The sequence below is a fragment of the Nematolebias whitei genome, chromosome 20 (genome assembly GCF_014905685.2).
Source record: "Nematolebias whitei isolate Nwh7 chromosome 20, NemWhi1, whole genome shotgun sequence".
Lineage (NCBI taxonomy): Eukaryota > Metazoa > Chordata > Actinopteri > Cyprinodontiformes > Rivulidae > Nematolebias > Nematolebias whitei.
The window spans coordinates 18,288,923-18,301,497 of NC_056517.1; positions in this window are offsets into that span (position 1 = coordinate 18,288,923).

Consider the following 12,575-nt stretch of genomic DNA (forward strand, 5'->3'; position numbering starts at 1 on the left):
ATCACAGCGGTAGATGTTAAATCCATTGATTGCCACGTCATTATTCATTACAGATTTGTTGAGCCAGGATTCAGAAATAAAGATAACATCTGCCCCAGAAGAACTGACTAGGATTTTCAAAGCATCCAGTTTTTTCAGAAGGCTACGAGTGTTTACATGCAGAAAATGAAGCCCAGAGGCGTTTTTAAAGTCATTTGGTGTGCTGTAATTAGTGGGGGGTCCAGGGTTGGGCTGAATCCCTGAGAGCAGTAACAACATTATTATCAGACCTTTTCTTGAGTTTTTTGTGACTGATGTGTAATTACAGGAGTTAACTGTGTGACAATTAGCCCCCATAATCGAACATAATCGAGTTGGCCCAACTGCAGTTTGAGTTGGGCTGAGGGGGGCTCCGGCCCCCCAGTGAAGAAGGATGGATGCTCCCATGGGAAACAGAAGCTGGGTCCAGAATCAACAGGCCGAAACAGAAACAGATAATTTGCAGCAAATAGCAGAGCGAGCTGCCAGAAAATCCTCCTGAAGTGAAAGGCATGATCCAAGCTCGTTTCAGGTCAACAGGGGCCAACAGCGTGATCCGGAATAAAATTAATTATTATCCAGGTGAGTTTGGATAGAGGCCTGCACCAACTCCGATTCAAACTCCGAACTTCTCTCGAGCACCACGCAGACCCGCTCCTTCACTCTGCTCCTCCGCTTCTCAGCACCCTACAGCACTAGGCACCCCCCGTGAAAAACGAGACTGACCGGAGAGGCTGAGGCTGAAGTCGGCAACTGGTCCGGTCCGGTTCTGTTCCAGTTCGGCTCCGGCACTCCAAGCACGAGAGACAAAGAGGCTGAAGATATCCCTGGCCCGGTTCTGCTCCGGTCCGGCGGCCCAGTCTGGCGGCGCGGTTCTGCTCCGGTCTGGCGGCCCAGTCCGGCGGCGCGGTTCTGCTCCGGTCCGGCGGCCCAGTCTGGCAGCGCGGTTCTGCTCCGGTCCAGCGGTGCTTCAAAGCACCGGAGCGTCTCCTCCAGGTGAACACACCGACTCCACGGAGGTGGATCGTCCTTCGGTAAAAGTAACGGGCTGCTCACTGAAGCTGAGACAGGCTCTGTTCAAGACGAAATCCCCCACAGCCACCTCGGTTCGGTTCTGGTCCAATTCGAGGGACACAGGTACACTTCCCCCACACTTATGGAGACACCACGAGGGCCAGTCCAGCTGAAAACGAGCGAAATACCACCTGGCGATATTTGTCGTAACCAGGTAGAACCACAAAGGACCAGATAAGAGGTCGTTGAGGTCCAGAGAGAGAGAGAAAAAACACCGGACCTTCGTGCGTCGACTCCCCAGCTCGAGGGGTCACCTGGCCGGCAGGGTGCGCTCAGAGTGACCGATGGGGGGGGAGTGGCCGATCGGTCCTGGGCCAAAATATTTTTTTGGACGGTCCCGTCCGGATCTCTGAGTCACTGAACACCGAATTCGGTTGGAAGGAGGACCAGCTTTAGTCCGATTTGAAAAACGGGTCAGTTTGATGATAAAAGACTGCAGAGAAGCCGGAGGGAGCTGTTGTCCATCAGCTCGCCGGAAGTGAAGTGAATCACTCAGCCCTCTGTGAATAGTAAACAGCCATCAGTGTGCTAATGATCCATTGTTAGGCTGATGGTCCTTCTTGAGCATGTGATCAGCTGGTTTTGGTTGTCAGCAGCAAAACTGGTTGATCCACTCTGAGAAGGTGCTATTTAAGAGACTGAGCTGAATACAGCACCTCAGACTGAGGAAGTCTCTCGGATGGGAGACGAAACGTTTCTACATTTTTTGTTGTTTTGCTTTGTTTTGTTTTTTTGAATGTCCAGAGGACCAGATTTAACTTTTTAGACAGGTTGCTCTCCACTGCACACCTGTAGAAGGAGGTGAGGACTGAGCTTAAAAGTCCAGCTCGTCTCAGCTGCCTGAGGAAGTAGAGTCTCTGATGAGCTTTCTTGATCAGGCTAGAAGTGTTGTTGCCTCAGCTGAGGTTGTCATTCATGTGTACACCCAAGTACTGGATGTTTCTGGATGAGCACAATATCCTGGAGGTTTTTCAGTCTGGCTTCAAAACTCGCCACAGCACAGAATCAGCTTTAGTCAGAGTTTTTAATGATATTCTTATAGCCAATGATTCTGGTGAACATGTGGTTCTTGTCCTGCTCGACCTAACCGCTGTCTTTGATACCGTGGACCACAACATTTTAATATCACACTTACAGTATCAAGTGGGTATCTGTGGTACTGCACTGATTTGGTTTAGGTCCTATCTGGCAGACAGAACCATGTCTGTCAACATAGCTGAGTCTGAATCCTCCACTGCTCCTCTGTGTTTTGGCGTTCCACAGGGCTCTATTTTAGGTCCCCTGCTTTTCTCCCTTTACCTGCTTCCATTGGGATCAATCCTTAGAAAGCATGGGATCTTTTTTCATTGTTATGCTGACGATAGTCAGATCTATATGCCACTAAAAAAGAAAGATGCCCCCTCAATTAGGCCACTTCTGTTGTGTCTTGAAGACATCAAAGCCTGGATGTCTTTAAACTTCTTAAATTTCAATTAAAAGAAAACAGAAGTGATGGTGTTTTGTCCTAGTGGCTCTTGTGAGCCTTGCCCTGTGGATCTGGGCCCTCTGGCACCACATGTAAAGAAAACTGTTTCTAACTTGGGTTTTAAAATGGACAGCGATTTTAAATTAGGTCGTTTTCACACCAGATAGTCCGGTAGACTCGGTTCGGTTTGGGACCAATATTCATGAGCTTTTGTTTACATTTGAGCTGGTGAGTTTGCATTCACACTTCACTGTGCAGTCGAGTCAACCTGTTGAACCAACCTATTCCCCCACTCGCCTGTGGGGGCGCTGCACCTAGAACTACTGAAAGAAACGACAAAAACCTCTGAAGACACGTCTTCTTCTTCTTCAGTAAATAAAAATAAAAACGAAGTGGTATCAAGTTTTAGCAGTTTTAGAAGTTATATTTTGTCATTTTTCAAAAATGGACTTAGCATGAGCAGAAGATGAGACGGAAGACCATGGAGAATATTGTTTTTCACACAAGGCAGCTGACGGCTCCATATAAGGTCAGAGAAATGCGTGTTTGTTTACCCTGCGGAGCGGGGCCCGGTCTGTTTACATTCACACCGTGCTCGAACCGCGCTGGAGTTCGCTTCTACCGGACCGAGACCTAGGTTTTAGCCCGGGCCAGAGTTCGCCTTTTTGTTCCGTGACAGAGTTCGATTGCGCGTTCACAACTCTCTAAACGAACCGGACTTTCTAGGAAAACGAGCTAGAGTTCTATTAAAGCGGACTAAACAGGGCTAGTGTGAATGCACCCTTAGATTCCCAGATTGGAGCAGTGGTCAAGACCAGTTTTCATCACCTCAGACAGCTGGCTAAGGTAAAGCCCATCCTTACAAAACAACAGCTGGAAACAGGAATCCATGCCTTCGTCACCTCTCGGCTGGATTACTGCAACGCTCTTTACCTTGGAGTCAGTCAGTCCTCCCTCAGACGCCTCCAGTTGGTCCAGAACACTGCTGCTCGGCTTCTAACTGGAGTTCAAAAGAGGAAGCACACCACCCCCATTCTGGCTTCACTCCACTGGCTGCCTGTTCATTTTAGAGTTCATTTTAAGATTTTAAAATTTGTTTAAATTATTTGTTTTTAAAAGTTTAAATGGTCTTGCTCCATCCTACCTCTCTGAGTTGCTTCACCCATACTCTCCTGCTCGGTGCCTCAGATCAGCTGCTCCTGGAGGTGCCGAGGTCTAAACAGAGGCTCAGAGGGGACAGAGCTTTTTCTGTTGCTGCTCCAAGACTGTGGAACGATCTCCCTCTTTCCATCAGACAAGCCCCTTCACTGTTAAAACTCTTTTAAAAACACATTTTTACTCACTGGCTTTTAGCACACACTGAATTTTGCTCTGCACTGTTTTTATTATTTTTTATTGATCTTCATGTTTTAACAACTGTTTTTATGTGTTAAAATGTTCTTGATTTTATATGTACAGCATTTTGTGGCAGCTGTGGTTGTTTTAGAGGGCTTTATAAATAAAGTATTATTATTATTATTATTATTATTACTTGTAGCTGGAGACCACTTCCACTGCAGATCCTCTATGTTCAGGGGGGTATAGGTGTGTTTGTTCCTTCTGAAGTCCCCTGTAGCTGGACTCATCATTGTTTGTGATGCATACCACCACCGCTGTATCATCTGCAAACTTTGCAATATGACAGCCTGGATGGGTAGCTACACAATCATGCATGAGCAGAGTAAACAGGAGAGGTCTCAACACACATCCCTGAGGAGAGCCAGTGCTGAGGGTTATGATGGAGGAGGAGAAGTTGTGGATCCCCACTGACTGTGGTCTGTTTATTAAGAAGTCTAGTACTCAGTTGCAAATGGAGGGGCTTAGTCCTAGTGTGAATAGTTTGTCCATTTGGGTTTTGGGGATCATGGTGTTGAAGGCAGATGTGGAGTCCACAAAGAGCATATGAACATAAGAGTCTTTCTGCTCCAGGTGGTTGTCTTAATCATAATCATGATGATTATTGAAATTAAACCACCAACTTATATGGAGTACCTTTACTTTGATGCAGCAACAAAAAGCAGGCAGTTTTGGATCTTTGTTGTTTGAGCAGAAATAATAAAATGTCTTCAATACTTTTTTTGCACACAAATCGGCAACGCTTTTAGACCCAGAGTTTTCCTTGTTGGCTGCAGCTGTGGGTCTCATTAACCACACAAAGACAGCTACAAACTAAATGTACACAGTTTATTTTATAATTCCTTACTCTGGACATCCATCAGTGCCTCCAGGTGTCTCAGCAAGATGGATCTGGCTTCATAACGGTGGAACAGTAGGAGATTTAGACGGGCTTCTTTCTGAATGCTCTGTCATCATGATTAGCTGAGCAGTGCCAGAAACTACAGCTCACTATGACCCCCCCTCCCCCCAAAAACACACACGCATGCAGTCCCTATAAATATGTAATTATTCTTAGTGTCAGTTAGTGACAGCCGTGAAAAAAAACTGGGGATTCCAAAAGATGTAGATTCAGAAATAGATTTTTTTAGGTCTAGAAATAAGGATTCATTTATTTTTATTATTCCCAAAACAACAGAAGCAATTTTTTTTACATGAAGACTGACAGAGAAAAAAGTGCAGATGCTCATAGGGTGTAAAAAAAAAAAATCATTAATCAACTCATACTTAATCACGCACACTCACCACTGGCTCACACCATCTCAATACAGAAGACAAATAGTCAGAATTTGTCATGGCTTTGCTTTCTACTTCGTACGTCTAAGTAAAAATCTAGATAACTGATTACTGTGCTGCGCATGAAGCATGCCCGAGTCAGAAATCCTGCGTTTGTTATTTTAATTTCACTTACAGTGAAGAGATTTGATGTAGCAAAGGTTAATCCAACATATATTTTGTAAAAGTAATCTATCTAGAAGCTCTGAAAAGTTGAATGATGAGGTGAGGTGTAGAAAAGGCAGGAGATGGGAATGAAGGCCACATAAAGCTAGGCACAGAAAAATATGTGCATGTCTTTAACTCTTATTAGTTTTTGTAATGTGTTATTGCCCTTGCTCTTGTATTGCGTTACATTTTTATATATTTAGTGTTTCTCTTAAACATGTTTTGCACTGAAAAAAGGAGTGGCTCTTAATCTCACTTACTTGTACTTGTGTATAATGACAATAAAGGCAATTTGATTTTGATTCTGATTCTAATGTCAGTGCTGCAAAGCTGTAATGTACCACCACTGGGCATGGGTTACAGTTTTGCTATTTTCCACCAGAAAGCAATTTGAAGGTTTTATCTTCTTGTTTTTTCGGCTTTTCCCTCTTCAGGGGTCGCCACAGCGAGTCATCCTCCTCCAGCTAACTCTGTCCTCTGCATCCTCTGTCCTCACTCCAACTACTTCAATGTCCTCTATAACTGCATCCATAGATCTCCTCTTTGTCTTTTTCCTGGCAGCTGCATTTCTAACATCCTTCTACCAATATACCCACTGTCCCTCCTCTGGACATGTCCAAACAATCTCAATCTGGCCTCTCTAACTTTATCTCCCAGTTGTTGGGAGGATGGCCCTAATAAATGCCAGATCACTGGGTAATAAAACTTTTATTTTTGAACGACTTTTTCTGCTGCAACCGACTGGACTTTCTTTTCGTCACTGAGACTTGGATCTGCCCTGGTGAGTTCAGTGTTTTTCTGGAATTACTACCTCTGGATTGTTCGTTTTGCAATGCTCCAAGGACAACTGGTCGTGGTGGAGGTTTATTGGCTGTTTTTAAGAAACATTTCCACTGCAGACAGCTCCATGGTTCAGCTAATTATTCGAGTTTTGAACTGCTCTGTTGTGAGCTGGGCCGCTCCAACCCAGTTTTGTGTGCTATTTTTTACAGACCCCCCAGATACCATAAACAGTTTTTAAATGAACTATCTGACTTTCTAACTGGTGTTCTGCTCCAATATGATCGGGTTGTGATTTTAGGTGACTTTAATATCCACGTGTGCTGCCCAGATAAACCATTAGCTCAGGACTTTCTAGACCTCATCCAGTCCTTTAACTTTGTGCAGAGTGTTGTTGGTCCGACTCACCAGCAGGGCCACACTCTAGACTTAGTTTTAACACATGGTTTGTCTGTTTCTGATTTAGAAATTGGTGACACTGTTTGTTCCGACCACAAACCGGTTTTATTCAACACCTCATTGATTTGTGAACCTGCACCTCCCCCCACACCCAAGCCCTGTAGGATATTTAACCCTTCCACCGCCACACTCTTCTCTTCCATCTTTGCTAGTAATTCTGTTTCAGACTCTGAACTCTCTGCGGGTCTTACTACAAAGGAGTTGCTTTCTCAGCATCAGGAGGCGTGTGTACAGATCCTGGACTCAGTCGCCCCGTTAAAGTTCAGGAATCGAAAACGTACGCCCCACCCTTGGGTAAATGAGACTACACGAGAGGCAAGACGCCTGTGCAGAAGAGCTGAACGTCGATGGAAAAAAGATAAACTTCAGGTGTCTTTTGAGATGTTAAAAACATGTTGGAAAGCGTATCAGACCACCGTTAAACAGGAGAAAAACAAATATTTCTCAAAAATTATCAACTCAAACAGTCACAATTCCCGCGTTCTTTTCAGCACCATTAACACCATTCTAAACGTGCCTCAGTTTGCCACCATTGAGGCCTCTGTCGACACCTGTAATAAGTTTGTCAGGCATTTTGCTGAAAAGTTTGAGTCGATTAGGTCATCAATTCCACACTCCACAGCCGACCCTTCAGTTCTTGTCCCCTGCTCAGCAGTCTTCAGTCACTTTGACCCCATGTCACTCTCATTTTTAAATGAGGTCGTTGATCACATGAAGCCCTCAGGCTCCCCTGCTGATCCCATCCCTGCTGCATTTTTTAAACAGGTTCTACCATCAACTGGACCCTCTGTTCTTGCCATTATTAACAGCAGTTTGGCTACAGGTGTGGTCCCCGATGTTTTAAAACATGCAGTGGTAACTCCATTAATTAAAAAACCCGGACAGCTTGTTCAAACTTCAGGCCAGTCTCAAAACTTCCATTTCTTTCTAAAATCTTGGAGAAAATAGTTTTTAGTCAACTAACCAAGTTTTTGAATGTAAATGGAATTTTTGAGATTTTTCAGTCAGGATTTAAACAACTGCACAGCACCGAGACAGCTTTAGTAAGGGTCTGTAATGACATTCTGCTAGCGAATGACTCTGGTCAGTCTGTGATCCTGGTACTCCTCAACCTTACCGCTGCATTTGACACTGTTGATCACAGCATCCTTATGTCACGGCTAGAACACTGGGTTGGGATTACAGGGGTGGCGCTAGAATGGTTCCGTTCTTATCTGGGTGACAGGAGTTTTTTTGTTAACTTTGGCAATCATTTATCTGCTTCTGTCCCTCTTTCCTGTGGGGTCCCACAAGGCTCCATTCTTGGACCCCTTCTGTTCTCATTGTATCTGCTCCCCTTGGGGTCAATCCTGAGGAAACATGGTATTTCGTTTCACTGTTACGCCGATGACTCTCAGATCTATCTACCTTTAAAACCAAACAGTTCTTGAAAAAGTAGTCCATGCATTTATTACTTCCCGGCTGGACTACTGTAACTCACTTTATGTTGGGGTTAGTCAGGTTTCACTCTCACGTCTCCAGCTCGTACAAAATGCTGCAGCTCGGCTTTTAACAGGAACTCACAGGTTTGAGCACATTACTCCGGTTCTGTCCTCTCTTCATTGGCTTCCTGTATGTGTCAGAGTTGATTTTAAAATTCTCCTGCTGACATTCAAGTGCATTAACGGCCTTGCACCATCATACCTCTCCGACCTTCTTCATCCTTATACTCCTTCTCGGGCTTTGAGATCATCAGACCAGCTGCTTTTGGCCATACCAAAAACCTGGCTGAAGCTCAGAGGAGATTGAGCGTTCTCAGTCGTGGGCCCTAAACTCTGGAACAATCTGCCCATCAACATTTGACAGGCCACCTCAGTCTCTGCTTTTAAATCTCTCCTAAAAAAACATTTATACTCATTGACATTTAACACAGGGTGATCAGCTTTAGATCTGGTTTTTCATTGATGCTGATTCTGTTTATGCTTTTGTTATTATTCCTATTTAACACAAGGTCATCTGATCTGATTTAGTATTTCATTGTTTCTGACTGAGTTTATGCTTTTTGTTATTATTTCCTTGACTTTTGACACAACGTGATCTGATTTATCATTGATTTTCCTTTTTTTTTTTTTTTTTAAGATGGCGCCCATGGAGTAGGAGGTGTTGACTGATGCTCCCGCTAGCTAACTAGCTAACTTTGCCAACTTTACAAAACTGACTCCAACTGTATATGTGTATGTATATGTCTATATAGATAATACATATGTGGATATATATATATATATACAGAACAGGTGGAAGAAGGAAGTCTGCGCGCTCTGAACCGTGGATGCTGAGCCACGAGTTTAGCTAACGTTTGGCTAACGAGCTGGTCAGAGAGCTACTTCGGCTAGTGAGCCTGCGGAGACCCGGTCCGCCGCCGTTTGGACCTGCGAGCCGCTGAACCGGGCTGTTTACGGAGGAGACCCGGTCCGCCGCTGTTGGACCTGCGAGCCGCTGAACCGGGCTGTTTACGGAGGAGACCCGGTCCGCCGCTGTTGGACCTGCGAGCCGCTGAACCGAGCTGTGTACGGAGGAGACCCGGTCCGCCGCTGTTGGACCTGCGAGCCGCGGAAACCGATGAAGCTAAACTACAGCTGTGGGATTTGGGAGCTGTTGCAACCGGGACCTAGTCTGTCACCATTGGGGCTGCTGGACCGAGTGAATCGTGGGACCGCGTGGGACCTGGAGGTTGTTGCCGCTAGTCCTCAACTAACAACATAAGCTAACATCATAAGCCTGTGAACCTCGTGGCTAACAGCACTAGCCTGTGAACCTCGTGGCTAACAACACTAGCCTGTGAATCTCGTGGCTAACAACAATAGCCTGAGAACCTCGTGGCTGGATCCTGTGCTTCTGAGAGTTGAGACCAATAATCCAGAAGTATCGTGAGTAATGCCGAGCAAACACAGAGATAAGAGACAAGTGTCGGAAAATAATTCTGAAGATATGGAGGAAGTTAAAAAATCTTTGAACTTTTTGAGTGCTGAACTGACTAAATTGAGTGCTGAAGTGACTAAAGTATCAGCTAAATGTGAATTACTGACAGGACTGTCTGAAGAAGTGAAACAATTGAAAGAACTGATGACTAATAAAGACAGAAAAATAGCTGAACTGGAACAAAAAGTAGAAGGCTTGGAACAATACACAAAAATAGACAACTTGGTGATCACTGGACTGGAAGTTAAGAACCGAACTTATGCAAGAGTTGTTGCTGGTACTAACACAGCAGAAGATGCACCACAGGAAGAACTACAGACTCTGGAGGAGCAAGTAGTGAATTTTTTACAAAACAAAGACATTGACATTGAACATGAGGACATTTCAATCTGTCACACACTGCTCAACAAATCTGATAAAGCCAAACCATCCATAGTCATCAAGTTCATTAGCAGGAAATCAAGAAACAAGGTAATAATGCAAGCTAAAAAACTGAAGGGAACAAATGTTTACATAAACAAACACCTAACTAAAAAAAATGGAAATATTGCACGTGAAGCAAGGTGGTTGAAAAAACAGAAAAAAATAGCATCAACTTCGACAAGAAATGGAAACATCTGGATCAAAATACAGGAAGGATCTCAGGCTAAAATAATAAAAGACCTGAAAGATCTGGAAAAACTAAAATGAGCTCAGGAGATGACAGATGATAAATCATTGACATAACTTTACAAACAAGAAATTAACAAAATATAAAACAAACAAATACATTAAACATGGCAACATACGAAGACTTAGAGTTTAAAATATACAATGTTGAAGATGCGATTTATACAAAATTTTTCCCTGTAATAAAAGACTGTGAATATTACAATGAAGCACAGTTTAATGACATCAATATAACTAATGGAGGTCTCTCTATTATTCACTTTAACAGTAGAAGTTTAAATGCAAATATATCTAAAATAACAGATTATTTAAAACAGCTAAACAGAACCTTTACAATAATAGCACTGTCAGAGACATGGCTCAACGATGAAAACACAAATAATGTTCACATGGAAGGGTATGAATTATATCATGTGAACAGAAGCAACAAAAGGGGTGGTGGAGTGGCTCTATTTGTTAAAAATGAAATAAAATGTAAATTAATTAATGAAATGTCAATAATTGTTGATAATATCATGGAAATAATAACAATAGAAATAATAAACAAGAATGATAAAAACATATTGGTAAGTTGTGTATATCGATCTCCAGGATCAAATATAGAAATATTCACTGATAAAATCGTACAACTATTGGACAAGAGTTTTAATAAAAGCATTTTTTTCTGTGGAGACTTTAATATTGACCTGGGAAATAAAACAGATTCAAATAACATCAGTATATTTACAAATTCATTGTGTAGTTTTAATCTTTATCCGTTAATATCAAAACCAACAAGAATTACAACTCATAGTGCCACAATAATCGATAATATTTTCACAAATGTAACAAATGGGGATGTGATGGGAGGTATTTTAATGAATGATTTGAGTGATCATTTACCAGTTTTCATGATTTATAAAAATGATCAAAGCATTACAAAAGAAATTACAATTAAGGAAAAAACAATAAACACGTCAAAAAAAGCAATGGACAAATTAAAAGATGATTTACATAAACAAAGCTGGAAAGACGTGTATGTTGATGATGTGAACAGATCATATGATGAGTTTATGAATATTTTAGGAGCTCTGTATGAAAAGAATTGTGTGCAAAATAATTGTACAAAGAGAAATGTTGTTGACCAACCATGGATGACGAAAGGGTTGAGAAATGCTTGTAAAAAAAACAATTATTTGTATACATGTTTCTTGAAATTGAGAACACAAGAGGCCGAAAAGAAATATAAGACGTATAAAAATAAATTAGTAGCGATTATAAGGAAACACAAGAAGGAATATTATAGTGATTTATTAAATAAAAGTAATGGTGATATGAAAGCTACATGGCGAGTAATAAATAGTGTTCTGAAAAGTCATAAAGCAAAAACAGGTATTTCACTATATTTTTTGAAGGATGACGATGAAATCCATGATGAAAATGAAATTGTAAATGGATTTAATCATCATTTTGTGAACGTTGGATCAAGCCTTGCTGCTAAAATACCAAAAGTAGACAATAATGTGAACCATTCAGTTATAAGTTGTGACAACAGTATTTTTCTTAATGGAACTGACAAAGAAGAAATAATGAATGTTGTAAAAAATCTTACAGATAAGAGATCAAAAGACTGGGTGGACATGGATATGATGTTTGTAAAGGACATAATGAGTTATGTTATCGAGCCGTTTACATATATTTGTAATTTATCATTTTCAAAAGGAATATTTCCAGACAATATGAAAGTAGCAAAGGTAGTTCCTCTCTTTAAAAATGGTGATAAATGTGTGTTCAATAATTATAGACCAATATCCTTATTACCACAGTTCTCAAAAATTCTAGAAAAACTGTTTGTGACCAGATTAGATAAATTTATTACTAAACAAAACATTCTAAGTAGCAGTCAGTATGGGTTTAGAGCAAAAAACTCTACATCAATGGCTCTCATGGAAATAATAGAACAAATAACTACTGCTGTCGATCAAAAACAGTATTGTGTTAGTATTTTTGTTGATTTAAAAAAAGCATTCGATACTATTGACCACACTATTCTCCTTGAAAAATTAAATAAATATGGTATAAGAGGACCAGCATTACACTGGGTATCTAGCTATTTAAAAGATAGGAAACAGTTTGTACAAATAAATGGTGTAAGATCTGACCTGTGCAATATCACTTGTGGAGTTCCTCAAGGCTCTGTACTTGGACCAAAGTTATTTATTTTATATGTGAATGACTTAGTGAATGTATCAGGACTCCTCAAATGTGTCCTTTTTGCAGATGACACCACATTTTT